Genomic DNA, 27,894 nt, shown 5'->3' with positions numbered 1-27,894 from the left:
CACGACCCCCAGCCCAGCCCAGCCCCAGCCACTCCAGGGCAGAGTTGCCAGAGACTCTGCTTCATAACCCAGGGAGGCTGGGAGTCGGGGTGGCTGAGGGAGCTCCCAGATCTCTCCTTGGGAAGGGCCACAGAGAGCAGTCTGGCGGGACGGGAGATAAGGCCTGTGCCTGAAGCTGCCTGTGCAGCCGCTGTTTATCCTTCAATAATACATGGCAGACCAATAAAACCAGCAAAGGTTTCCAAACGTGCTTGACAGAAAATGAAAATGCCAGCTGCCCATGTCAAAAAATTAATTACAGTTGTGATGATCACGATGGAGACCCGGTGGGCACCAAGTCATTTCCCGCCCCCGCGCCAGGCCAGGGCCGAGGGCTGCCGGGACCCGACGAGGCACGGCCCTCGGAAACGTAGAGATGGACTCACCTTCAACCCCGAGCCCCAAGGCCCTGGGCTGGAGCCGTGAGAGGGAGCGAGAGATGCGGTGAATCCTAGATCGGTCCCCGCTGATGGAGCAGCGCCGACTCGCTGTGCGCCCTGCGCGTGGGATGCCATTTGCCATCGCTTCTGAGCACTTTCGAGGGACAGTTCCTGTGACTGTGTTTCCCCATCTCACAGGAATTCAAGAACCTGAGGCTCCATAACAACTGCGGCCGTCTATCCAGAGCCACGGGGATCCCACGCCAGGCGTTTCGAATTCATCACCTATTGACTCCCCACTCTAGGCCCACCCGACTAAAGCAGCACCTAAGAATCACTTGTCCCCCTCCCCCCAAGATCACAGAGCCACTATGTGTCAGAAAAGAGCTGTGTGGAGTTCCCATTGTGATGCAAGGGAAATGAATCCGACTAGGCACCATGAGGTTGACGGTTCAATCCCTGGCCTCGCTCCGAGGGTTCAGGATCTGGCGTGGCCGTGAGCTGTGGTGCAGGTCGCAGACGCGGCTCAGATCTGGCGTGGATGTGGCTGTGGCTGTGGCTGGCAGCTGGAGCTTTGATTTGCCCCCTAGTCTGGGAACTTCCAAGTGCCGCAGGTGCGGCCCTAAAAAGCAAAAAAAAAAAAAAAAAAAAAAAAAAAAAAAAAGAAGAAGAAGAAATGAGGAGTTCCCGTTGTGGCCCAGTGGTTAATGAATCCAACTAGGAACCATGAGGTTGCGGGTTCGATCCCTGGCCTTGCTCAGTGGATTAAGGATCCGGCATTGCTGTGAGCTGTGGTGTAGGTCGCAGACGTGGATCGGATCCCATGTTACTGTGGCTCTGGCCTAGGCCAGTGGCTACAGCTCCGATTCGACCCCTAGCCTGGGAACCTCCATATGCTGCGGGAATAGCCCTAGAAAAGGCAAAAAGACAAAAAAAGAAAAAAAAAAAAGAAAAAAGAAATGAGCTGTGAACCTAAATCCTGGTCTGTGGCACTTCAGTCCCAGGGCAACTATAACTACGAGATAAAAGGCAGCCCCTTTGCTTGTGGGAAAAAGCACATGACTTCACAGAAGAGGAAGAAGCGGACCAAAACCGTGAAGAATGGTTCAAGTTTCAAGAGCGATGGCGCGCAGGGGCCTCCAGGTGAGGGAACAGCGCATGCAAAGGCTCTGAGGCAGAACCTGTGCGTCCTGCTCAGGGAGCAGCAAGCGGGCTCTCTGCGAAGTCTGTGGAACGCAGGCTAATGCGCAGGGGGTCCAGGGCAGGCAGGAGGGACCATGTGGCCCTGGAGGAGGCAGGGACCATGAATGGCTCGAGCTGTGAGTCTGAATCCCGGCCTTGCCACTGATCGGCTGTAGGACCTGGGAAAAGTCTCCTCTGCCTCTGCAAGCCCCGGTTTCCTCATCTGTAGCATGGAGATCATAATGGCTGTTTACCAGCCTCAGCGTCTTAGTACTGGGCCATGGGGAGCCACAGAAGACTCCTAAACAGGGACTCAAGCTAGGCTGGGAAAAGAGGGACCCAGCTGCCCATATCTAACCCCAAAGGAGCCCCAGGGTTCAAGAAGCAAGAAAGCAGATCCCTGACTCAGGGCCAGCAGCCCCACCCAAGTTGCTCTGACATCTCCCATTTTATCTTTAAAGAGGAGCCTTGTGGATTCCCTTATAAGCAATGCAGGCCTGTTGCAAATGAAACTAATGTATTAAATTAGTGAACTCTCCCCCTTCGTAAGAGAGACAGTCCAGGAAGCAGAGCCATTTTCCCAGCCTGCCCCCAGCCACCCACACGGCCAGGCCCAGGCCCAGCCGCTCAGGTGGCGGCAGTCGGCAGCCCAGTCTCCTGAGGGGGGTGCTCGGCCGGGAAATGCCTGCCTTTCCATCTGCTGATTCCTTCCCCAGAAAGGCCTTCTTCCTACCCCAGCCCCACTGCCAGTCCCAGCAGTGCTGGATGTTCAGGAAATCTGCCTTACACCTGAAGGGTTATGCTCTTCTGAAACACAAGTGTCAGGTTAACTCTCCTCTGCAGGAGTTCCCGTCGTGGCTCAGTGGTTAATGAATCTGACTAGGAACCATGAGGTTGCGGGTTCGATCCCTGGCCTCGCTCCGTGGGTTAAGGATCTGGTGTTGCCATGACCTGTGGTGTAGGTCGCAGACGCGGCTCGGATCCCATGTTGCCGTGGCTCTGGCGTAGGTAGGCGCCTACAACTCTGATTCGACCCCTCACCTGGGAACCTCCATATGCCTTGGGAAGCAGCCCTAGAAAAGGCAAAAAGACAAAAAAAAAAAAAAACAAACTCTCCTCTTCAGACAGATCAAAGACAAAAAAAAAAAAAACACAAACTCTCCTCTTCAGACAGATCTTCTGACCATGCTGGGGAAGTGGGCCTCGTTACCCCCAGTCATGCTAGGGGCAATGCTCACCCAGTTCTCCTGCCTGTGTGCTCTTTCCTTCTTTACCTATGGCAGCCTGTCCGTCTTCTCCAACCAGAATTCTGCTCCATGAAAGCAGCATCTTTGTCTTGTGCCCTATTGTGTCCCCACCACAGAGCAGAGCAGGTACTCAATCAATACATACGAAAATAGGGAGGGAGGGAGGAGAGAAAGAATTCATCACGAGCAAAACCTGGGTTCTTGTCCCCAAGATTAGGAGGCCCCTTTGAAGCCTCAGTCGCCCCCCTCTGCAGAATGGGCAGGACCTCTAGCCAAGGACCACCACGGCCACACTGCAGGACCGCCCCCCGCCCCCGCCCCCGTAGTGCTGTCACTGGCCTGCCTCCGGAGCTGCCCTGCCCTTCCCCACACCCCATCTCAGAGAGACAGAAATTAATTTCCCTTTGGCATAAACTGATTTTGATGAGCCCAGTCCCCGGCGATTCATCACAGACTTCTCGGGGAGCACTGCAGGGAACGGCGGTGGCGGCATGACTTATGGACCTCGCAGCCCCAGACGCCCAGCTGCTTCTGATGGCTCCGGACACCTCCAGCCCCCCTAAATCAGCTGCGACGGAGAGACCTGGAGAGCTGCCTGGCTCGTCCTCGCGCTCGGCTGGTGCCCCTGGCAGGCGCCTGCCAGGTCAGGGGGCACGGGCTGCGCGGAAGCGGGTGACTTCATCCTGGCTGACTCACCTCCTGGCCAGCCACTGGGGACGGACTGCAGGAGAGAGGCAGCGGCAGCCCCTCCAGCCCGGAGCCTTGGGGAGGGGGACTCCCCGCCTCCATCCCCAGGGCTTCCCCCAACCGGACGGTGCCCCTAGCCCACGACAGTCCACCATCCCAGAACCCACACGGGCACCCTGCAAACAGTCCAGGCCCTTGGCTAGAACTGGCCTGAAGAGGTCAGGGCCCAGGCCCAAGGGCCCTTTACCGCCCAGGGGAAAAGCAACCAGTCCGAGAAGCTCTGAGAGTCTTTCTCTTCCTGTAAAACAGACACTTATGGCTCAGGGGTATTGGGCACATGTGACTGATGTGAGAGAGTCCTCCAGACAGCAGAGTGCCACCCAGAAGAGGGGACGGGAAGCAGGATCAGTGGGCCGTCACGCCACAGGGTTGAGACCAGACAGACCCCTTGTGCTGGCCTCAAGCATCCTGAATCAATGACCTGCCCTCCGTCTCCCTCTCATACTCCAGCCGCTGCTACATTTAGCATCGGGTTCCTCAGAGAGGCCGTTCTCCGTCGGGCCTCTGCGGTTCCGGGCTGCTTTCCCAGCCCAGAATTCTTCCCTGCCACCCTTTCTTCTTTGTCTGGCAAAAACCGCCGGAACTCTCAGTCCCCCACTTAGATAGCGCGTCCTTTGAGAAACCTTTCCCAGCACCTCAGTTAGACACCAGGGGTCCTGTGCCCATGCCCCCACCGTCTAGCCGATCTCCTGTGTTCGCATCGGTCAAACGTCCCACGTCTGCCTCCCTCGTTCTCCCCTGCACCCTGCTCCGGCACAGCCCCGCACCCGGCTCAGGCGGGGGCTCACGAACACTGGTGTATCTGAGCTGCTCTGCTGGCTGCGGCGGCAGCCTGAAGCACCACGTCCGCCACAAAGGGACGGCTCGGGACAAGCCAACGGTGCTCCTGGTAGTTGCTTCTTGGGAATCAGCACCCTCTCCCTCCCGGCCCCCACACTAAGGCACAGGTCCAGCCACCCAGGGGTGGGCGAGGGAACCAGGGAGGGCTTTTGTTCTGAAATGATTGGAAGACACTCACCTGCCTGAAGCAGAAAGACTATCCACGTGGAGTCAGGAGAACGGAGCGAGACCTCGCCCTCCTTCCGACGTGCTTTGGAGACGGACTCCAGGACCTCGCGTCTGAGTCTCCTCATCTGTCAAGTAAGACTCATTCCACCCTGACGACCTCAGAGGGCTGCTGGGAAGACCGAATGCAGAAGCGTGGAGGCCGGAGCTTGGTTCCCCTTGATGAAGACGAAGGACACACATCGGCAGCACCGTCGCCATCACGGACCCAGCTCGGCCACGCTCACCAAGGTCAGGGGAGGGCTCAGAGCACGGGGACCCCAGAACCCGGGTCGTTACCAGCCAAGGTAGAGTCTTCCCCTCGGCTCCCACCTTGAGACCCCATCTTCATGATTACACGGCATGCTGCTGTGAAACCTTAAGAGCAGCATCAAACCTCTGCCCCCGACACCCGGGCCGCGTGACCGTCCACCTCGCTGAACCTCAGTCGCTTCATTTGTTGAGGGGCCACGCCCACGGCAAGCGGAAGTTCCTGGTCCAGGGATCAAACCCACGCCACAGCAGCAAGCCGAGCCCCTGCAGTGACAACGCCGGATCCTTAACCCGCTACCCCACGAGGGAATTCCAAGTCTCTTCATTTAAAAATGGACGAGGAGGAGTTCCCGTCATGGTCAGTGATTAACGAATCCGACTAGGAACCATGAGGTTGTGGGTTCGATCCCTGGCTTCGCTCCATGGGTTAAGGATCCGGCGTTGCCGTGAGCTGTGGTGTAGGTCCCAGACACGGCTCGAATCCCACGTTGCTGTGGCTCTGGCGTAGGCCAGTGGCTACAGCTCCAATTAGACCCCTAGCCTGGGAACCTCCATATGCCACGAGAGCAGCCCTAGAAAAGACAGAAAGACAAAAAAAAAAAAAAAAAAAAAAAAAGGCCATGAAGAGAGTTCCCACTGTGGTGCAATGGCTTAACCATCTGGCTTGTCTCTATGGCAGTGCTGGTTCAATCCCCAGCCTGGTGCAGCGGGTTAAGGATCTAGCATTGCTGCAGCTGTGACCTGGCTCATATTCAGTCCCTGGCCCGGGAACTTCCATATGCCATGGGTGTGGCTGAAAGATAGAAATAAATAAATAAACAAACAAACAAACAAAAATGGCCATGATGATGGTAACTGCCTCCCAGATGTCTCAGGAGGATTAAACGGGATAACTGGGTAACCAATGCACTGAGCTCCCAGCCTGAGGCCCAGGAACTATGACCCATCACCATCATCCTCCCTCTAAATGCTGTGGCTCTACGTGGGGTGTGATGCCCTTGTTACCCTGGTCCTTGTCTACCAAGGTGACTCCCAGAACCTTCACAACGAACCAGACTGTCAGCCCCACAAGGATGGACAAAGTGAGGCTCAGAAAAGCTAGGACTTTTCAGACTGAAAACGCCTTGAAGGCAGAGGCCGCGTCTCCAACGTCTGGGCCCCCATTGGACTGATGCTTCTCCCACCAGACTTGGTCTCCACCACTGGTCCTGGGGCCGGGTCTCTTTTGCAGGCCCCTCCCACCCAAGCTCAGAGGAGCAGGCAGGGGTGAGGTCCAGCCCCCCTGCCTCCCCGCAGCACAAGGAGAGGTTCAGGCTGTGGACAAAGGTCAGCCGGGGGCCTGCCTGGTCGTGGCTGCCCCAGCTGATGCAGGAAGGCCTCAGGACTGCCCCCCCCCGCCCCCCGGGCCCTGGGCCCCGCACTGGCTCCAACTTCCCGCCTGACTGGGCTGAGCACTTCAAAGCCAGGAGCCTCTGAAATGAGGCCGCAGCATCCGAGATGGCAGCTGGTGGGGGGAGTCAGGCGGCCTCCGGCTCCCTGTGTGTGTCTCCAGGCGCTCCCGTCAAAGCTGACTTGTCGGGCAGCGCTGGCCACCAGAGCCCTGGGGGATGGCTTCGGGTGCCCATATCATGGCCGAAGGAGCATCACAGCTACTAGCCCGCCAGGGAGGCAGCGCTGCAAAAGGCCAACGCCTCACGCACGCACGCAGGCACTGGACACCCACTGTTGGGAGCTAGGGAGCCAGGGAGAGTGACCCCTGGGACACCCGCATGTACACACCCTCTGCACCACAGAGTAGGATGCTACTGCGGCCTCTGACAGTCCAGACCCTGGATCAAATCCTGCTTAGCCTATTTCCTAGACATGTGACCTTGGAGAGTAATATGGGCTGAATGACCTTCTATCCCAAGGGCACATGTCAATGACCTTAACCCCCAGTATCTGAGAATGTGAACTTATTTGGAAATAGAGCCTTTACTGAGATAATCGAGTCACAAGGAGGTCATTAGGATGGGCCCTAATCCAGTAAGACACATGTCCTTACAAGTAAAGAAATAGGGACCCAGACACATGCAGAGGGCAGATGATATAAAGAGATGCAGAAAAAAATTAAAATAAAAAAATAAAATAAATAAAGAGATTCGGAGAAGAGAGTCAAGGAGAGAGGGCGGGAACAATGCCTTCCCTCGCAGTCCTCAAAGGCGGCTGCCAACATCTTGATTTTAGCCTTCTGGGCTCCAGAACTCTGAGACAACGAATTTCTGTTGTTTAAGCGGCCCAGTCTGTGGCACTTTGTTAGGAAGCCCTAGAAAGCGAACACAAGTGGTGACTTTCTCAGGGCCTCTGCCCTCAGAGTCCTAAACAGACACTATAACAGCACCTGCTGCATAGGTTGGTTGCTGTGAGGCTTAGGTGAGATGCTTCCGGTAAGGACAGCGCTTGGCACAGAATTAGACACTCAGTTCTCAATATGAATAACCATCCATTCAGACAGTCCTGAATGCACTTACACAGGTACTCATCTACTCCAGATAATACTGTGTTACGCACCTCCCAGATACCAGGCATGCGGGCCCTAAGGTCAAGCCAATCTCTGTTCTCCAGGGCACTTGGCAATGAACAAAGATAGACCTGTCCTCATGGGAAACAGACAAACCTCAGACACACAAACCAGCTGATGGGAGAGCAAATGCTGAGGGCTTGGGCCATGTGTGCAGGGCTGATGTGTGCCTAGGTGTGCACAGAGGTGTTAAGGCGTACACGGGAGCATCGGGATACCGTGTGCACACGCATGTTCATGTCTGCACACCTGGGAGCCCAAGTGCATACCAGTGTGAATTCATGCAGACGCGTTCATTGTGTGGGTCACACATGTGGCGTTTGAGCGTGTTCATGGGTACGTGCATGTGGGGACATGAGAACACGTGGGCCAGCGTGCATCTGGAGGAGTGTGGCTGAGCAGGGGTGGACACGTAGGCAAGTGTGTGTGAGAGCAGGAGGGCCCAACACTGTGCCCTCTGCCGCCTACAGCCCAAGAAGGAGCTCTGAGGGTGGTCGCAGCCCTCTGCCAGCCAGTCTCAAGTAGACGCATACATACCCCTTCCCCACCTCGGACGTGAATGCTCTTATAACCACAACCCGTGGGTGACGCTTCAGAAGCCAGTGGTCCCAAAGCCCCCGAACAAAAGAGACATCAGCCCTGTGTTCCAGGCATATGCTGGTCCTGTGTCCACATTCAGATCCCTCCAAGCTGCCTTTCCACCTCATTTTAACTTGATTATCTGCCCATCCTCAAAGGTCCCTCCAATTTGGGTATTCTCTTCCTGGCCCAGAATGCCCGACACCAACTGTCCCAGCACCATCCCCGGGGCGGGGGCGGGGGGCGTTTACTAAGCTACCTGGCTGCATTCCCACCATCACAGGATCTGACACTTGACAAGGCAGCATGGCTGGACAGGGGTCTGGGCAGGGAGGGCAAGCCCTCGAGCGCTAACCAGTGCCCAGTGGGCATCCAGAACTGGTGGAGCTATGAGGGGACAATACTTCCCAAGGGTGAGAAAGGCCCCAGGGCTTATGGTGGGGAGACCCACAGATGCGACCAGCCCCAGCGGACTGACTCCTAGCCCATACCCACTCTCCCTGCCTCAGACCTGTGTGCCCCAAGGACTAGACTCGGGGGACCAAAAAGAGCTGGGCCAGCCTCTCTGCCCCCCCCCCAACCAGTATCTAAACCCCAGACCTGAGTTCCGGTTCTGCTACTGACAGCGACAAGAGTGATGATAAAGGCTCACATTTATCACGCACTAAGATCTGTGCTCACACTTTGCACACACTCTCCTGCCGAGGGCACCCGGGGTTCCGGTGAGGTCAGGGACTATCCGTGTTATAGCAAGGACAGCAAGGCACAGACAGCTCAGCTCACCCGCTCTCCATCGCACCCCGGATGAGCAGCAGAGCCGGGACAGCGCCCCCTCTCCACCATGCAACCCCCCCTCCCTTACAGAGCAACCCTAGGCCGTCCCCTCTCCTCTCTCCACCTCGGCCTCTGTGCATGGGGAGTTGCCATGACCTCCAAGCTCTGTGGGACTCCCAGTTCCCACTCCTGGATGAGGGCTCATGCCTCAGAGTGAGAGCCAGGGCCTCCCCTGGGCTCTTGTGAAGCAGGCAGATGACAGAACCACCCCCACGGCCACTGAATCAGACTCTCTACACACTCTGCCTCCCCACCTCCGCACGCTCACAAGGCCACATTCTCTGCTGTGCACCAAGGTGTGGGAATCCCTAGGGTGGTGGGACCCCTTGGCAGGAAGCAAAGAAGGGGGAAGTGGAAAGCTCCCCCCACTCAAGCCCTGCTAAGGGGGCTTCAGGCCACAAGGCTAGGGATGCTCTGAGGTCTGGCTACCGCTCAACCAAAGGGCAATTCCGAGGCTCGTGGAGAGATTAGGGAATTCCAGAGGCGCTACCGAGCATGGGGGTGGCAAGGAGGAGGAAGTGAATTCTGCTCCGCAACCATCTCTCCCTGGCCAGACAGGCATAAAAGTCTGAACAGATGTCCCCCCCCCCGCCCCACAAAAAAAAAGAAAAAAAAAAAAAACTTGAGGGAGGTGGGAACAACCAGCACAGCGGAGGAAGGGCGAGCCTGGGGGCGCTAGAGAGGCGGCAGGAAGGTGGGAACCCGCGCAAAGGCCGACCCCAGCCAGGACTACCGGCCAGGCAGCCCGCCCCCACCCCCCGGAGGCAGGCAGCTTGGCAGGGCTGAGCGCCAGCTCCTCGATCCAAACCGAGTTCCCACCGAGCGTGCTTAATGCAGCAGCGGTGACATTTCTGCCGGCAGAGGCAAAAACAGGAACTCGGCCATTTTGATGAAGGGCGTCCAGAGTGCGGGCGGGAGATGAAGGGGGGGGCGGTTTCGGCTCCTGCCTCCGACGCCCTAACCCCTCACTCCGGCCTCTGCGGAATGCGCCAGTCACAGGGTCACAAAACTAAGACAAGGCAGCTGTTACATTAGAACCGCTGAGCCTCTTGCATGGGTGGGGAAACTGAGGCCACAGCGCTGAAACTAACCAGATCCGGAGAGAGTAAAAGGAGCGATGGAGAAGAGCCCCAGGAGGATGCCGTAAGGAATGTTCTGGTGGGAGCGCCAGTCTGAAGAGCCAGAGAGCTGAACCCAGCCGGCCGCAATTACCCGCTAAAAAAGAGCCTACACACCTGGCCCCCCCAGCACTGGCGCGCCCTCATGAGGGCGCTCGCGGCGCCTCTAATGGTCCAAGCAGCGAGAGGGTTAAGCTTCCTCGCGGTACTTGCCGCAGTAAGTGGAAAGGAAAGAAGTGTCAACTCTGTTCTCACCACAGCGGGGCTGTCGGATGGCACCTCCCCCCGCCCCGCGCACCCCGCCCGGCCGGCTCCCCCGCCCTCCCCTCGGAGCGCGCGCGCGCGCGCGCACACACACACACACACACACACACACATACACACACACACCTCCCACCGCTTTGCCCAAATTATTTTCGATCCCGGGAGACTCCGGATGCCAGACGCGCTCCGCAGCGGCGGCGGCGGCGGCCGCGCCTGATTCATTGCGCCAAAGCTGCAGATGCGACCTCCCGCCTGCGCCCTGTGCCCCGGCCCGCTCCGGGCTGCGTGCGCGCCTGGAGAGATGCGGGGAGGTGGGGGGGTGCGTCAATTTGTAGGCGCTCCCCCCCCCCGTCAAGAGGCGGGCCCCGGCCCCCCGGGGCCGGGTCCCCAGTCCCCAGCTCCCCGGGCTGCGCTAATTAGCTTCCTCGGGGGGCGCCACGCGGCGTGAGGGGCGGCAATTTCCCGGCTGGGCTGTGGGGGAAGCGCTCCCACCGCCTGGGAAGGTGAAATGGGAAACTCGATTCAAAGAGAGCTTTCCTCCCCCCTCCCGCCAAGCGCCGTAGAAAACGGGTTTGAAATTCCTCCTCTCTCTCCCTTTTTTTTTTTTTTATTTATAGTGCACCGTCTCCATGGAAACCGCGGAGGAGGTCACGGTAGCTGGGCCCCCGCGCGTCACCCCGCGCCTCGCCGGCTGCAGGCGCCGGGATTGCGGCCTCCCAGGCGCCGCGGCCCGCGTGGACTCTACTCCGAGTTCCCCGCCCCCGCTCCACTTAGCCCGCGGCTCAGGCCATATGACTCTGCCGGGTCCCAACCGGGAACCGCGCACCTGGGTACCAGTGCGCTAGGCTGTGCTTCTGTCCCTGGGCTCCAGCACGCGGGAACGCGCCCAGATACACGTGCCCAGCTCCAAGACGGGAACTCGTGCGGCGAGACGCGGCCGAGGGCCTCACTGCACTGGTGAATGCGCTGGGGGATCGACCTATATAGGCGTACACCTCCAGAGCTCTCGCTAAAAGGGGACCACCCGTAGTCAAGAACGATCGGTCCCGCCTGGGTTACTTCCTAACCATGTGACTTTGGGCAAGTCACAACCTCTCGGCGTCTCACCTTGCTTGTCAACAAAATGGAAGGGTTGTGTGGCTTGAGACCAAGTATGTTAAACGTTTGGCACGTGGTTCTGAAAAATGGTAGCTGTCACTGGGGTTACTTTTTCAGGCTGGGAAAGCCGAGGCCCAAAAGGCTTTGCTCAAGGGCGCGGTCAGCCTGAAGCATTTACACCTTGGGAGCTTCCCAGCACCTCAGCCTAAACCCGCGGGAGGTGAAGGGACGCGTGCCGGCTTTGCAGGGCCTGGGCCTGCCTGGGGCGCGTCGGGCGGGACCTCCTGCGCGAGCCACATCCGCACCCGGAACCCTGGAAACGGGACTCCCCGCGGTGCGCACCCCACCCCCTACCCTGCACCATTAGCAACGGGCCTGCCTACCCTCCCTCCCAGGGCTGAGGCCGCACCTGCCCCACCGGATGGCCGCCCCGGGGCCAGGCCTTGCCCCCCACCGCGCACACTTCCTCCCGGACCCCCAGCGCCCCGTAGAGCGTGCAGGGGGAGGGGACCCGGCCGCCCCCGCCCCGCCAGCTTCCCACAGCCTGAGCAGCCCGGAGCCGGGGAGGCAGGAAGTCTCAGAGCCGGGGCGTGGAGGCGGGGTAGGGGCAGGAAGTTGGGGGTGACTCTCCCAGAGACCCCAGACGGGGCCCCGGCGTGGGAGCGGGGTGGGCGGGCGCGTAAGGATTAAGGGCGCCCCCCCACCACCACGCCTCTGTAGCCTTAGGCCACGTGACCCTGGCCGCAGCGCCCCGCTGGGTGAGGGCGAAGGCCGCTACCTCTGGCGACCCCCGGCAGCGTGCACAAGGCGGGAGGGGCAGCCTTTGTCTACTGCGCCGCAGAGGCAGCCCCCCACGCCCCCTCCCCCCCGCGCCCCGCCGGGCCCTGCACAGCCCGGGTTTTCCATCCGGCCCCGCTCGGCTCGGCAGCTGTCAGGGGACCGAGCTGACCTTCGCGAGCAGGGAGTTTCAATTAGCCGCAGATCAGATAAGCGGGCGGGCCCGTCTCTCCGGGCACCGCGGGGGCGCAGCCCCGCCCCCGCCACGCCGCGCCAAACGCGCTCCAGATGGGAACAAAGATGAGGACGCAGCTCCACCTGCCTCCCCGGGGAGGGGGGAACAGGAGGCCCCGCCGGGAGGAGCTTCCCACCGGAGGAAGGGCTTGGGCCCACTCCCCTGCCCGGCTAGGACACCACTCGGGGGCAGGGGTCTAGCCAAAAACATCTCGGCCGCTCGGCTTGTCCCCTGCACGCACGCGGACCTCATCCACAGGCGGGCATCGTGCCCTCCCCTCCCCCCCTCCCCAGGGAGGCCTTTGCCACCTCTGATCTCATCCGGAGCGCTCCCTAGGAGGCTGAGAGAAGACGGCCCCAACAGAGAAAAGAAACTGAGGGAGAGAAGGGCTGGGCTTCTGGATTCAGGTCACACCAACCACTGCATTCTTTCAGGTGTTTATCCGGGCCTAGCACGTACCCGGCGCTGTTTAGACTAGGGGGCCAACAGCCTCATGGAGCTTAGATTCTAATTCAGGAAGACAAACCAGAATCGAGTAAACAAATCGGTGACCAGGATGAGCTCAGAGAGTCTGAAGGGCCATGAAGCCCTTAAAACAGGTCCTGTGAGACTGACGTCGGGGAGGGAACCGTGTTGGCTGGGGTAGTCAGGGAGGGCCTCTCTGAGGAGGTGACATCTGAACTGAGACTGAGCCTTCAGGAGGAACCAGCCAAGCAAAGGAGAAGGTGTGGAGCATACCACTGGGGTCATGACCTTAGGCCCTAGAACAGGGAAGCAGCTAGAACAGGGCTTTGAAGACTAGGTGAGGGGTCAGGGTTGTTGAAAAGTGACATGGGACACTTTAGGGGGTTCTAAGCTGGGAGTGACATGGTCTGACCGGAATGTTGAAAGATCCTTCTGGCTGCTTTACAGAGCAGACGAAGGCAAAGGTACAGAGAGAGGCCAGGGAGGAGGCAGGAGGATGGGGCTGGAGAGGACAGAGGTGAGGAGAGGGGCAGTTTACGGGATCAGTAGTATCTTTCGGCTGATGAAGGGGAGGTGAGGAGAAGCAACAGAAGCCTGCTGAGAGAGGCAGGGCTTGAACCTAGGTCGGCCTTCGGGAGCATGGATGTGCTGCTCAGAGGTGAAGGATAAAGCTCTGCAGCAAGAATGCCAGGGTTCATTGAGTTCCCGTCATGGCACAGTGGAAACGAATCCGACCAGGATCCGTGAGGATGTGGGTTCAATCCTTGGCCTTGCTCAGTGGGTTAAGGATCCAGCGTTGCCATGAGCTGTGGTGTAGGTCACGGACTTAACTCAGATCCCGCGTTGCTGTGGCTGTGGTGTAGGCGGACAGCGGCAGCTCCGATTCATCCCTGAGTCTGGGAACCTCCATCTGCTATGGGTGCAGCCCTTAAAAAAAAAATAAAAAAAAGGAATGCCAGGGTTCAAGTGCTGGGACAGATGTTTTCCAGCTGAGTGACCTTGGGTAAGCATGTCTATCAGTTTCCTCAAGGATTTTAAAAAGAGACTGTCACTGTAAGACTTGAATATGACAGCATCTGAAAAGTGTTTATCACAAAGTCTAGTAAAGAGTAGGTGCTCAATAAACGCAGGCTATGATGATGGGTGTTGTGGTTACGCCCCCACCCCCGCACCACCCACACCTGCCTCTTTTTGTCCTGGAACCAACCCCTGACCGGCTCACCCCACCTCTAGCCTCGTTTTCATTTGCTGAGAGCAGGAGCTCCTCCTCCCATCTCCCCCCTGCACCTTTTTTTGGAGGGCAGGTGGCTGGGGGACCACTGGGAAGAGATTCCCCCTGTCCCGGTTCCCTAAACTGACTGCTGGGATCCCTCCTCCGCCAGGACCCTGGGACCCCAGCTCCCCAGCTTGATGTCCTGGGACAACCCTCTGAGCCCCTCAGCGGTCTCCCTATGGGCCTGCCCTCCCCGCCCACCGGAGGAGTTGAGAGCATTCAATTATCTTTCATTGAATCCGCTGTGTGACCCTCCAGGCAAGGCTGTGGTGGGGACAGAGAAAAGCAAACACGGACCCTGCCCTCAGGCAGATGCTTCCAAGACTCCACGGGGGTTGGTTAGGGCGTTTGCTGCTATAGGAGCTCAGAACAGGGCAGGAGAGGGTAGAGAGACTCCTCTGGGGAAGCAGGTACTACAATCACAACGCCCATTTACGGAGCTTTTACCCGGAACCAGTCACCACGCCCTGGTACAGACAGGTCTCTGAGTCCTTACAACCACCCAGTGAGGTCCATACTATTACTATTCTTTTGTGTGTGTGTGTGTGTGTGTGTGTGTGTGTCTTTTTGCCTTTCCTAGGGCCGCTCCGTTGGCATATGGAGGTTCCCAGGCTAGGGGTCGAATTGGAGCTGTAGCCCCCGGCCTACACCACAGCCACAGCTGCGCGGGATCTGAGCCACGTCTGCGACCTACACCACAGCTCACAGCAACTGCGGATCCTTAACCCACTGAGCAAGGCCAGGGATCAAACCCGCAACCTCATGGTTCCTAGTCGGATTCGTTAACCACTGCGCCACGACGGGACCTCCTTTACTATTACTATTCTCATTTTATGAGCAGATAAACAGAAACTTCCAGAGGTGACGTGCCTTGCCCAAGATCATACAGCAATTAAGCAGTGGAGCTGAGAATCAAACCCACATCTGGCTGAGGCCAGAACAGGAGAATTTAAACATTCTGCTCTCTGGTCTTGTACTTTCTATGAAATGCAAGGATGCCTCTGAAAGGCCACCAGCCAAATTCCTGGGGTGGCAGCAGATCTTGCCCCTACTTGGCTCAACTTCCCTGGTTGCCTGAGTCTTCATCTGAGTCCGCAGGAGCCCAGCCTGGTGCTGGGTATACAGTAGGCACTCAAGCACGGCTTGAATGCGGCTTCCTCCTGACAAAGCCGCGTCGGTGCCCACCCTCACCTCCACACCTCCCCTTGGGTTCTGGGGCCCCACCTCCCGTTTGGGAGCCTGTCCTGCTGCCGACTAGGACAAGGAAAGTTCTAGTTTGCATAATATTTGCATCTGCTTTGCATGCTGTTCACATAACATCAAAATGCACAGAGGCCTGGCCCTGGTACCCTATTTCCTCTCTTGGCCTGCTCCCTCCACCTGCTGACCCAGAGGGTCCTGGGGAGTGCTCCTTTAGGGTCCCTGGAAGCGTGACTGTTTCCAGCATCCTGGGGACAGATGGCACGATTCCTGTCTCCCCTCATCTCCCCTCCCCTCCATCCCTTCCTGAGGGAATTTCGATGGGGTCAGGGCAGGGGAGCCAGTGGCAGAAGCTGGTGTTTGTGCAGAAACCACACACATACACACACACACACACACACACACACACACACACACACACACACGGCAGTGCAGCAGGAAACATCTGGAATCTGGGTGCCTGCCGCCCCGTGACATAGGTTGAGGAGGAGGCGGTTCTGGCGCTGGTGGCGCAGTGCCGCTGCTGCTGATGGCTGGGGCATCCTCAAACCCCTGCCGCTTCTCACACTGGGCCAGTCTGCCTCCCCAACAGCCAGCCTCACACCTACAGAACCTTCTACTATGGCTGCTTGGACTGGGGGCAGGAGATGGGAGGCACAGGAAGAACCAGAAGCCAGTAATGGGATGGGAGTCAGGCCTGGAGAGAAGCAAACTGTGGTTCTGCGATCCTGGGGAATGACGGGGAGAGGCCGTGGCCAGCCTGGCCTCAGCCTGGACCTTTAACCAGGTCAAGAGCTCTTCAGAGACCCCATGTGGGGATACAGAGGAAGAGGGAGCTACTGTGATTGGCTGATGAAGCATGACCCACATGAGTTAACAGTGGCCAATGACCTATGCTGATGGGACCCAGACATCATTGTAATGAGTGTCTTGGGGTCTGAAAGGCCATGAAGTGTCAGCAATTGAGGACTGTGATTTGCAGAGGCATCTTCCAGCCCACACTTGCCCCTTTGCCCACTGCAGGTGGAGATTTCAGGCTTGGAGACCCCTAGAAGGCGAACAGGAACCAGAGACCCAGGAACTCGGAACGGTTCTCCCGCCTGTCAAGGTGCTGGCTCCCCAGCCCAGGGTTCTAGGTCTGTCACCATCCAGCCGGCCTCCCTCTTCTACTCTCCCCCTGCTCTACCTGATACCTGGACATGGTCCCTGCCCGCAGCACCTTCAGTCCCCTGTCATCTTCTCTACCCATCCTTTGAAGCTGACATCTCCTCTCTAGCCAAGGACCTCATGTGAGCCTCTGTGATGGACTGAACGTTTGTGTTCCCCCAAAATTCATTTGTTGAAATCCTAATCCCAAATATGATGGTGTCAGGAGGTGGGGGTTTGGGGGTGATTAGGTCATGAGGGTGGAGCCTTCATCAGCGCTATCAGTGCCCTTATGAAAGGGATCCCAGAGAGATCCCCAGCCCTCTCCATCATGTGACGACACTGTGTGATGACAGCATCTTTGAAAAAGGAAGCAGGCCTTCCAGGGACACTGAATCTGCCGGTGTCTTGACAGTGGACTTCCCAATCTCCAGAACTGAGAGAAATAAATGTTTGTTGGTCAAGCCATCCAAGCTATGGCATTTTTGTTACAGCAGCCCAAAGGGACTGAGCCCCCAAACCCAGGAGAGGCTCCCTGGGGTCCCCTCTGCTGAGCTCCCAGAGGAAGCGTCCACCTGGTAGGGCCTCTCCCGGCCCCTGACCTCTTGCACATGCCCCTAGCACTGGCCTAGGCTCTCATCCCCACCGCCAGCCCTTATCCTTCTGGGGTCACAGTTCTGCGAGTAACTCCAGCTTCCACAACTTCTAGTCACAGAATTTCCTTGGGCCTCAGTTTCCTCATGTCAGATGGAGAGAATACCAACTTTCAAAGACCCTTGTAAGAATGAAGTTAGATGAAGTCCTTAACGGAAGGTCTGATTTCCACTTATTTATTATTTATTTATTTTTTGTCTTTTTGCTATTTCTTGGGCTGCTCCCACGGCATGTGGAGATTCTCAGGCTAAGGGTCCAATTGGAGCTGCAGCCACCGGCCTACACCAGAGCCACACCAACACGGGATCCGAGCCGCGTCTGCAACCTACACCACAACTCACGGCAACGCCAGATCGTTAACCCACTGAGCAAGGGCAGGGACCGAACCCGCAACCTCATGGTTCCTAGTCGGATTCGTTAACCACTGCGCCACGACGGAAACTCCTGATTTCCACTTATTTAATCATTCCCTAGGTATCATCGAGAGCCTTCCACGTGCCAGGCATTGTTTTAGGCACTAGGGTTTCTTCAGTAAATCAGAGACAGGGATTTCCATTCTAGAGGGAGAATGACTATCGACCACAAATATGGAAACAAAGAGGATTTCACTTGATGACACATGCTGTGAAAGTATGACTAGGATGCCGTAATTGGGTGACACCAACACAAGTGGAGGTGGGAGTGGGGGGTTTTCCATAAGATGGTCAGGGACGTTGTCTCTGAGGTGTCATTTGAGCCAGGACCTAACGCTGAGGAGTCAATGCTGCTAAAAAGCAGAGGAAGGGTGTTCCAAGGAGAACGGCAAGTGCAAAGGCCCTGAGGCAGGAGGAGGATGGTGTGGCTAGAGCAAGGGGAGCAGGTAGGGCAGTGCATGGGTGGGTGGGGGGGGTCGTCAGGGAACTTGGAAAGAGTCTGGCTTGAATTCCAAGGGCCTTAGAAAAGCACTGGAGTTTTTCGCAGGCAGGAGCTGGGCCCTGATTCACACAGTAACTGCTCAATAAAGGCTTGCCGTTGTCAATATGAAGACGAGCAATAATACAAAGGGCCGAGGGGAACAGCAATCTGCCCAAGGTCACAGAGTCCCCAACCCACAGCCCCTTCCTCCTTTGCCTGGCTCAGCCCCGCCCCCGGAGCCCAGCGGCTCAGCCCCCACGCCCGGCGGGGAAGGCGCGGAGGGCATCCTCCCTTTCCTCATTCCCACTCCTTCCCTCCGGCCATTTCCCGTGCTCCCGGCGCCTGCGCCCCAATTAGCCAGCGAGGCTGCCGGCCTCGGCTCCAAATGACAGACACCTCCTGTCACCCCCTGACGGGCGAGGAGATTAACTCTGAGCGGCACCGGCTCCAAGGGACAAGGACAGGGAGGAAAGAAGAAGGGGGAGGGGAGGACCGAGCCCGCCCCCACCAGGAGCCCCCAGCGCCTGGAAAGGAAGGGGGGCTGCAGGGGGCCCCAGGCCTCGGCGAACGAGGCCCGCCCCCCTCTGCTGATTGGCTGCTCCCTCTGGGGCCCCTGCCCCGACCTCCGCCCTCTGCCGCTCGAGGGCAGGGACCCGGCCGCGTTCTCAGGGTGCCCGGTCCTTTTACGCCCTGACGTGCTCAGTGCATTTCTTTCCTGCCAACTCATTCAACCCTCCCAACAACCCCATTTTAAAGGACAGGAAACTAAGGCTCAGCGGTGGAGGGACAGGTTCAAAGATCACACAGATGGCCTAGAATTTGAACGGAGGCTGCCTGATGGCAGAGGAAGTGTCTGTCCCGCCTTTCCCTATGAGGAGACTCGGCTCCTGCCACTTGGGAATTTACAACCTGCTTTGGGCCAATGAGACATATGCCCTGGAAAAGGGCATTAACAGAGCAGGTCTGAGGACAGATGCTAGGGCGCCAGGCTGGGGGTCGGGAGCTCCAGGTGACACTCTCAGGAGGATGGAGCCGGGAGAGGTGGGTACCGACCGACTGGAAGTGAGGACGAGAGGTGAGTGGACCTCTGACACAGGTAGGACTGGTCAGAAGACGACAAGAGGCAGGTGTTCTGGGCAGAGCATTGCCCAGGCAAAGGTCTGAGGGCAGGACTAGTTAAGGCAGGCCTCAACTGGTCAGGGCTTGAGGTGCAAGTGACAGAAACCCAATACACGCTGGCTTAAGCAAACGTGGAACTTGCTCGTTCAGATCAGTTTCCCTGTCCCTGCGTCGTCCGTGGCTGGCTCTCGCCATAGATTCGGTAGCAGCCTCAAAGTCCCACACCACCATCCCAGACAAGCCGGGCCCCATAATTCCAAAGTCCTGGGATTGCACCTGATTAGCCAGGCCCGGGTCACATGCCCATCCCTGCGGGAATCACTGTGGTTAGGGAGGGAGCATCTGCTGAAGGGCCAGGTCCCCCAGGGATAGAGCAGGAAAGGGGTGGGGGAGGCGGTCCCTGGGGTGGGTGGGGGGCACTGGAGCCAGTCAACACCAGGGCTCCCCACTTCCAGAGCTAGATTCTGGGCCCTGGGCGACTCCTCCCTGGGCAGCCTGAGCCCTCCACTCTCCCCAGTTCTGAGAGTTCTTACCTGTGTGGCAGCCCTCCACCAGCGCAGCTCTGGCCTGGTGAGAGGGGGCTCCAGGAGGCCTCTTGATCCAGGCGTGGCTCCCTCAGGCTTTCTCTGGGGCCTTAGCCGTCTCCACAGGCCTGCCTGATCTCTCCACACATCCTTCGCCCGTAGCCACGCTCCAAGTTGCCCCTGGAGTTTGTTTCATTATCAGGGTCTTTAATGGTCTGTTACAAAGTCACCAGCTCCGACTGCCAAGAAGAGCAGTCTTGCAACAGGACAAACTATGGCCAGGTGCCAGGACGGACTTCTGCGGGGGCGAGAGTTCCACCCTATAGCAAGGGCATGGCTGTCGGTGTTAGGAAGCAGGATAATAGGTAACAGGTGGGCCAGCCACCACGTTAAAGGGATAGCTGCTCATCCCAGAGCCAATGCGCTCCCTTCTCCAGGAGGAGTCGGGGAGGCCCTTTACTTGAGGCGGTGGGTCAGGCTCAGGCTTTGGAGCAACGGACTTGGCCATCATACAGACGGAGATAGGAATTCCGGGTCAGCTGCGTGACCTTGGGGCATGCCCTCTTCCGTCTTGGTTTTTCTCATCTGTAAAATGGGAGAATGCAAGGCCTGACTTCAAGGGGTAGCGAAATTCAAATGAGATATTGCGTCCAGGTGGTGGCACAGCTCCTGAGAGACTCTTGCATACGGGGGCAGCTGTTAACCACTAATTTTCTTCTAGCTCTGTCCAACCCCGGCCCTTAACCTGGAGCTGCGGGCAACCCTTTCTGCACCTCAGTTTCTCCGTTTGTACCTGCAGCCCTCACCCTCCGAGGGTGGGCGACTGGGATGGTCTCGCGGAGGAGAGGACCCCTCCCACCCTAGTCGGTCCTGTGTGTGTTGGGTGGGGGGGTGGGGGGGTGGGGGAGGGAAGGCGGCAGGCAATGCCCAACCAACGATTTCACCAGGCTGGGCAGGCAGCGCCAGGCAGGCGGGAGCTGGTCAGGTTTTTAATTGAACGCGATGCAAATGAAATGTAAATACCATGCAAATAAGCTCTTGCCAGGAGGCGCTGGGCTGGGAGCTCAGGGAGCAGGGAGGGGACTGCTGAGCAGGGGCCCTCCCCTGTCCCCCTTTCTCTGTCTCCCGTGGCTGCCCACGCCCCTGCCCACCCCCTGGTGCTGCCCACCCGACCAGGCCATTCTGTTCTGGGAACAGCGGGCAGTGCATCCCCCCTTCAAGATCTGCTTCCCTAACCCTGTGGTTCCTGGTGCTGGTGACAGGGTGCTTGGGAAGAAGCAGGGACCTCGAGGATGGGGCTAGGCTGACGCAGACACCCACAGTCCCACAGAAAGACCCATGAAGACACAGACGGGACACACAGACAGAGACGCGCAGGAACCACCGGCCCTCTCAAGGTCCCTGCAACACTGAGACCCACACAAACAGCCAATCACACGTAAATATACACAACTGCACATTCAGTCACAAAAACACACAAAAAGATCTGGTCACAGGGACACATACACACCCACACAGAATCTGCCCTGCTATGAGGACTGCAAACTGAAGTCCCTGTGCTGGCCTGAGGTCAGGGCTGATGGGTGGGGGGACAGGCACCCTGTGTGGTCAGAGCCTGGTGGTCTGAGTGGGGCCAGATGGGCTGCAGGGGGTGAGGGAATCCTTCCGGGTGGCCTGGGCCCTTTGCCCACCCCCGTCCCAAGGCACATCACCATACCCCAGGGCTTATAACCACTAAGCAACCCCGGTGTTGGTCCAACCTCAGGTGTTGGGGTACTGAGCCCATCCTGGGGTGCAGAATCCCCCTGTGGTTCCACAGCCCCTCCCCTTGCGGCAGCCAGCCTTCTGGGGGAGGTTGGCCCAGGTGACAGGGCTTGTTCTGCCAGGTCAGGAATCCATGCCCCCTTGCCAAGGAGTAGGGATGAGCACAGAGGCGTGGGGAAGGCTGAACCGGCTGGACAAAGCTCCATTCCACCCAGGATCCACATCTGGGGGTGGTTCCAGCCACCCCCCCAAGTGACTCACGGTCCACATTTAACTCTCATTAGCGCCTCTGAGCCCAGCTGGGAGGGACAACTGCCAGCTTCCCCCAGCAGACGGGGAGCTCTGGGTGGGCCGCCCTCGCAGCCTCAGTTTCCCCCCCAGGGGCCTGGCCGGGGGACAAGGACCGTGTGGGAGAGCAGTGGCTCAGAGGCCTCTTCCTCTGAGCTGGGCCTGCCCTGCACCGCAGGCGCGGCATGGGGGGCTGGGCGTGGCCTCTCCCAGAAACCCCAGCCCCAGTCCCCCACCGGATGCACCCCAGCCTCAGATAATCCCCCACCACAACCAGAGCCCAAGGGTCAGGAAGAGGGGACGGGGCAGATGGCTTTGGCTCTGAGGCGACTGAAGTTGTGGAGGATCCTTCGGCCAATCAGGCCAAGGCGCCCTCAAAAAAAAAAGAAGTGGCTCCCCCTCCCTCCGCCAGGCCCTTACACAGCGGGGTGGTGGCGGATGGGTGGAGGGGGCCCAAGAAGCCGGGACCCGCGGCCAGGGACCCATGGCCATTCCGGGCCGCCTTCCTTCCACCCCTGCACAGGCTGGACCTTGCTCTGCTTTAACCAATGCGGCCCTGTTTCTCCGTCAGGATGCACAGGGTGCCCTGGGCGCGGGCCCCTGGGAAGCTCTGCCGAAGCCCCCCATCCTGCCCCGGGAGCGCCGGCTCTGCCTGCCCCCCTCCAACCCCGCACTCCCTGCCCCCCCTTCCCCTCTCTGTGGGAAGGAGGCAGCTGGGGCGGGGGTGGCCGCGGGAGCGTCTTGCCCGTGTGATCGTGTGATCGTGCCGAGCCGGGAATTCGGGGCCATGTGGGAAAGACATTAGTGCCGGCCGCCCTGCCAGCCAGGAATGCGCCCCCCGCTCCGCAGCCGCCGCCTGCCTGGCCCAGAAACAGTGACTCACCCGCTCCGTGTTCGTGTTCCCACCCCCTCATCGTGCACCCTCCGCAGCCCACCACAGGCCTGGCCCGGGCTTTCCAGCCTCCCCTGCCTTTGCTCCAACTGGTCCTGCTACCTGCCTCGCCTCTCCTCCGGTCTCCAGCAGGCTCAGGCTCAGGATGCCGATGCCAAGGCGGATCACACCTCCTGGGGAGCGCTCAGACCTCCCCAGGGCTGTCTGTTCTCTAGACTCTTGCTCTGCGGATACACGTCTTGGGGACCTGGCCCCTCAGGCTGCTCCCTCACTCCAGAGTGATCACCTCTGGCCACGGCAGAGCCTGGGTGCTGCACAGGGCAGGTGCAGAAGAAAGGGAGTCGATGTAACCTGCTCAGTTGGGAAAGCAGGGCGTTGAGTGGGGAGCGCTGTTCCCCCACTTCCCCTCTGTGACCCTGGAATAGTAAACAAGGCCACCTCCCTCATAGGATGTATGACCTTGGGTCCCTTAGTCCCCTTGTCAGAGCCTCGCTTTCCTCATACAATGGGGATAACAGCATGCACCCCGTCGGCTAGCAGGGCGGCCATGCAGATGCTTTTGTCTCTAATGTCCTCAGCGCACTGGCCTGCGGCCGAGAGGGACTCAATCACAATGACAGTGGTGATGACACTGCCAGTGATCGCAGCTATTTCATGAGCACCTACTACACCGCAGGCCCTAGGCTGGGTACTTCCTAGACATTCTCTCAATCACCCCTGCCTCCGTCCTATGAGAGTAGGTCCTGTTATTCTTTTACAAAAGAGGACATATCGGAGTTCCCATGGTGGCGCAGTGGATAACGAATCCGACTAGGAACCATGAAGTCGTGGGTTCGATCCCTGGCCTTGCTCAGTGGGTTGAGGATCCGGCATTGCCGTGAGCTGTGGGGTAGGTGGCAGACGTGGCTCGGATCCCACGTTGCTCTGGATCTGGCGTAGGCCGGTGGCTGCAGCTCCGATTGGACCCCTAGCCTGGGGACCTCCATATGCCGTGGGAAGCGGCCCCAGAAAAGGCAAAAAGCCAAAGTGAAAAAAAAAAAAAAAAAAGAGGAAATATTGAGGTCTGGTAAGGGGAGGCACTGACTCGGGGACCAACACCCCAGGCTCTGGTTCCAGCACCCACAGGGCCCTCCAGTGGGAGCATCGGCTGGGTCCGACTCTTCCAAAGACCAAACTGGGCTCCACTAGGTAATCCCTACCTGCCTGGGAATCCCACAGCCAGCCTTCCAGCTCACCCAGGTGCACCTCTCATAACTTTTAATAAGAAGTAATAGCACAGAGCAGCGGGCATCAGCTTCGTTTTTAATTATCTAATTTACATTTAATTTTTCCCACCAACATGATGCAGGTTATTAATGTTTTACCTAAGAGCATCTATTTATGGGCTAAAAATATGTTCACAAAACTCAAGGGCAATGCTTCTCTTTTGCAGGCCCCCAGTTCAGTGGGGGGGAACCCCAGCGGTTGCCAGTCCTATGACCCAGCAACCAAAACAGTTCTTGACCCTGGAGTCATTAATGAAGAGATGTCCCAGAACCCTTTCAGAGCACGCCGCTTCCCTTCCAGCCTCCAGAAAGAAGGATTACAGAGTGTCTACTCTGCCAGAGACTTTAGGGAAACATCTCATTTAATCCTTGAAGCAACCCTTACAGACCAGTACTATTAAATACTTGTTCTACAAAGGGGCAACCTCAGGAAGAAGCAGCCTACCCGAGGTCACACAGGAAGTGCCAGCACTGCAAGCTCAGGGTCTATGACACAGAGCCTACGCTCTGCACCGCAGGATTGGGTGGCCTGCTCAGAAAATCCGTGCCCTGGTCCTAGAGACACCAGCTCCAACCTTGAAGACCTGAGGTCTGTGGGGAAGGGTGCCCTGTGCTTCTCAGGATGTCCACGGGGTTGGGGGACAGGACGAATGGGGAAGAGTGGGTACAATGACACAGGTCTCACAGCAATGGCCCCTGGGGGTCCCTAAGATCTGGGGATGGTTTTCCAGGCCTCTCAGTGGCTGTGCCTTCCGTGGAGGGCCCTGGAAATGGCAGGGCCGCCCTTCTTTCCCCCTCTGCACCCCGTATGAAACTAGGCCTCCTCTAAAGCAGAGCTGATGCGCACAACGTCTGCCTTCCAGGAGGGAAGAGAGTATCAACTCCAAATGAGGCCTGAGCCCAGGCATGGTGGAAAGAGGACCCAAGTCCAGGGCCAAAGGGCAGTGTGGGTGTTCACCTGAACTTCGCCCACCCCCGAAGTGGGCCGTGTGGACCCTCCCCTCAAGCGTCAGCCAGGCCGGGGCTGGAGAGCGCCGGGGACTCCTCCTCGGCTCAGTCAAGCTCACGCAACCAGGAACCCCTCTGACCTACCTTTCAACAAGTGCCTGGGGGTCTTGGAAGCTCCACACGCCACTGCAGGACAAGAGAGGGCCACCCTGGAACCCAAAGGCCTCATTAGTGCCTCTGAACCACACTTCGCGTCCAGCCCCGTGTGCTCCTCCAGAAAAGGGCGATCATGACCCAGTGCCAACGGCAGGGAGCTGCCAGGACCGCCATGGTGATGAGATGAGATGGCACAGCCAGAGCTCAAGCACCTACCCCACGCCTGAGGCTCCCCTCCTCCTTATAGCTCCCTCATTACACAACAAGGGGGAGCGAGGCCGAGAGAAGCCAAAGGCCCACCCCAAGATCGCACAGCAGACCGGGGTCGGAGGTGGAAGTGGAACCCAGATTTGGGTTTCACCCATGGGTGGGACTTTATAAACTCCATGGATCATAGTGAGTTAAGCTTTACCTAGGCGCCTGGTCCAGGCTAGGCGTGTGTGTGTGTGTGTGTGTGTTGCTAGTGGGGGGGGTGGCGGACAGGGTGTCAGGGGAGCTGCTGCTGCCGCCTCCCTGGTATTTTTAGCCTCGAGAATGAGCTGAGCTCAGGGCTCTGAGCAACCATCGGCAGGGAGGGAAGGTCCCCGCCGCCCCCTCCCTACCAGCGCCAGCCCAGAGCCGGGGTTGGGTAAGGGGGCCAGCCCGGGAAAGTGCACGGACCCCAGGGACGGGGCGTAGTCAGATCCCGCACCCCTGCACCCCAGCCCATCCAGCTCCAGGTCATCTTTCCAATGCCCTCTTCCTGCGGGTACCTCGGCACCCAGCCGAGCTGGCAGGGACTGGCACCCCACCTCATCCCCTGCATACCCTTGGCTTCCCCTGCTAGGAGCTCCTGGCCAGCTCTTGTCTGCGAGGCCAGGTCAGAGCTGTGAGGTTCCCATGACAACGGATGACAGCAGCAGAGGCTGCTGGCCACAGGGTCAAGGGTGAGGGGAGTGTGGGTGTCAGAGCCGGAGAAGGGAAGAGGCCCAGCACGGTGCTAGGGGAGAGGGAAGGAGCCAAGGACCCTCAAATGACAGCTCCTTCTTGACGTCTGAACCCCTGGGGGGGGGGCCTAGAACTTTGTTTCTTTAAATTTTTTCTTAGAGTTGATTCACAATGGTCTGTCCGTTTCTGCTGTACAGCCAAGTGGGCCAGTTATACCTATACAAACGTTCTATGTCTCACATCGTCCTCCACCAAGTTCCATCGCAAGGGTTTGGATATGGTTCCCTGTGCTATACAGCAGGATGGCATTGCTTATCCACTCCAAATGCAATAGTTTGCATGTACTAAGCCCAACTCCCAGGCCATGCCCCTCCCTCCCTCTCCCAGCTTTGGCCGATGGATGCTGGAAGGGTCTCCACTGCGCTGACTGGGGAGGCTATAGACAGGAAGGGCCGGCTCGGCCTTTGGTCACATGATCACGTAGCCAGCTACAGGGTCACAGCCTGTATGGAAACCCTAGCCCCTTGCCTCTCAGCCCAGGACACTGCTGCCTCTAGGCTAAGGTCTTGGGGAGCAAGAAGTAGGGCCCAGATGTTCCCTTATTCCCAACTCCAGGACGTGAACAGGTCCCAAAGCCCTCCGATCAGCCTGGCCATCCTGCAACTTGAATTTCCATCTCTGAATGAGTGGTCACTGGTAGCTCATAAGCTATGGCCAAGCCTGGTCCCTGCCCTGCTTCCTAGTAAAGGATATGTTTTGGTTCCCTTGGAAGGGGACATGGCTGGGAGCATGACCATGGCTTCCTGCTAACTGCCCAGCCCAGCCCCAGGGTCCCAGACGGGGGTGGGGGGTGGGAATTTGCTCTACATACCCAGATTGATGAAGGCTTCCGTCCAGACTTAAGTCCCGCCAAAGGCTACCCAGGTTCCAGAACCATCACGGGCTCCTACTGTTCCCAAGACAAAATACATTCACTCATCCTGGAGCTTGAGGTTGACATCAGAGTCCCCTGGGCTCCCTCCAGTATGGTTTCCTCACCGCCCCAGTCTCCAAGTCTCTTGGTAAGTGACACGGTCCTTTGAGGCTCGGCTCTACTCTCAGCGCCTCCAAGAAGCCTTCTTGGCTCTTCCCGTCCATATAAACCTCTTGTTCACCAAGGGGAACAAGCTTGAGAGTTTTTTGTTTTTTGGTTTTTTTTTTGTCTTTTTGCCATTTCTTGGGCTGCTCCCTCAGCATATGGAGGTTCCCAGGCTAGGGGTCCAGTTGGAGCTGTAGCCACTGGCCTATGCCACAGCCACAGCAACCCAGGATCCGAGCTGTGTCTGCGACCTACACCATAGCTCACGGCAACACCGGATCCTTAACCCTGTGAGCAAGGCCAGGGATCGAACCTGAAACCTCACGATTCCTAGTCGGATTCCTTAACCACTGAGCCACGACAGGAACTCCAGGCCTGAGAGTTGACAAGGACCTTTCACACAGGAGTTTTCAGTCTGCCCTCGTAGTATCTGTAGGAAGTGGCGCCCACGAGAGGAGCTTCTTGTAGAAGGTCATGCCTGGTGTCAACCTGGTACCCGCTGCAAGGCCCTTTCCTCTTGGGGCCCTCTCTTGGCAGTCGCCAGCCTGCGCCCTGTAGTTGTGACCCTCAAACCCAGATCCAACACTTTCTTTTTCTAGCTCCTTATATACAGAAGGCCACCCTGTGTCCTGCACCTCCTATTCAACCATTTATTCAACATTTTTGGGAGTTCCTGTCGTGGCTCCGTGGTAACAAACCCAACTAGGGTTCAATCCCTGGCCTTGCTCAGTGGGTTAAGGATCTGGCATTGCCGTGGCTGTGGTGTAGCCTGGCAGTTGTAGCTCTGATTTGACCCCCTAGCCTGGGAACTTCCATATGCTGCAGGTGTGACCCTAAAAAGACCAAAAAAAAAAAAAAAATATTGAGCACTTAACATGTGCCGGTAAACACACTCTTCCCCCTTGGAGCTCACTTTCTTCTTTT

At 58.1% G+C, this 27,894-nt stretch overlaps 1 long non-coding RNA gene across 1 annotated transcript in view; it reads right to left on the bottom strand.

Annotated features, from left to right (window-relative positions):
- The window catches only part of LOC110259504, a 63,147-nt gene extending 36,010 nt beyond the window's left edge, over positions 1-27,137 (bottom strand). The window contains exons 1-4 of the long non-coding RNA XR_002341939.1: positions 26,764-27,137; positions 24,954-25,018; positions 19,662-20,237; positions 4,614-4,818 (exon numbers count right to left, since the gene is read on the bottom strand). This is a non-coding gene — a long non-coding RNA (uncharacterized LOC110259504). The remainder of the gene's footprint in view (positions 1-4,613; positions 4,819-19,661; positions 20,238-24,953; positions 25,019-26,763) is intronic.

Source organism: Sus scrofa, chromosome 2 (genome assembly GCF_000003025.6).
Source record: "Sus scrofa isolate TJ Tabasco breed Duroc chromosome 2, Sscrofa11.1, whole genome shotgun sequence".
Classification (NCBI taxonomy): Eukaryota; Metazoa; Chordata; class Mammalia; order Artiodactyla; family Suidae; genus Sus; species Sus scrofa.
The sequence above is the reverse complement of the archived record's forward strand: the minus strand, read 5'-3'. Positions and strand labels throughout refer to the sequence as shown.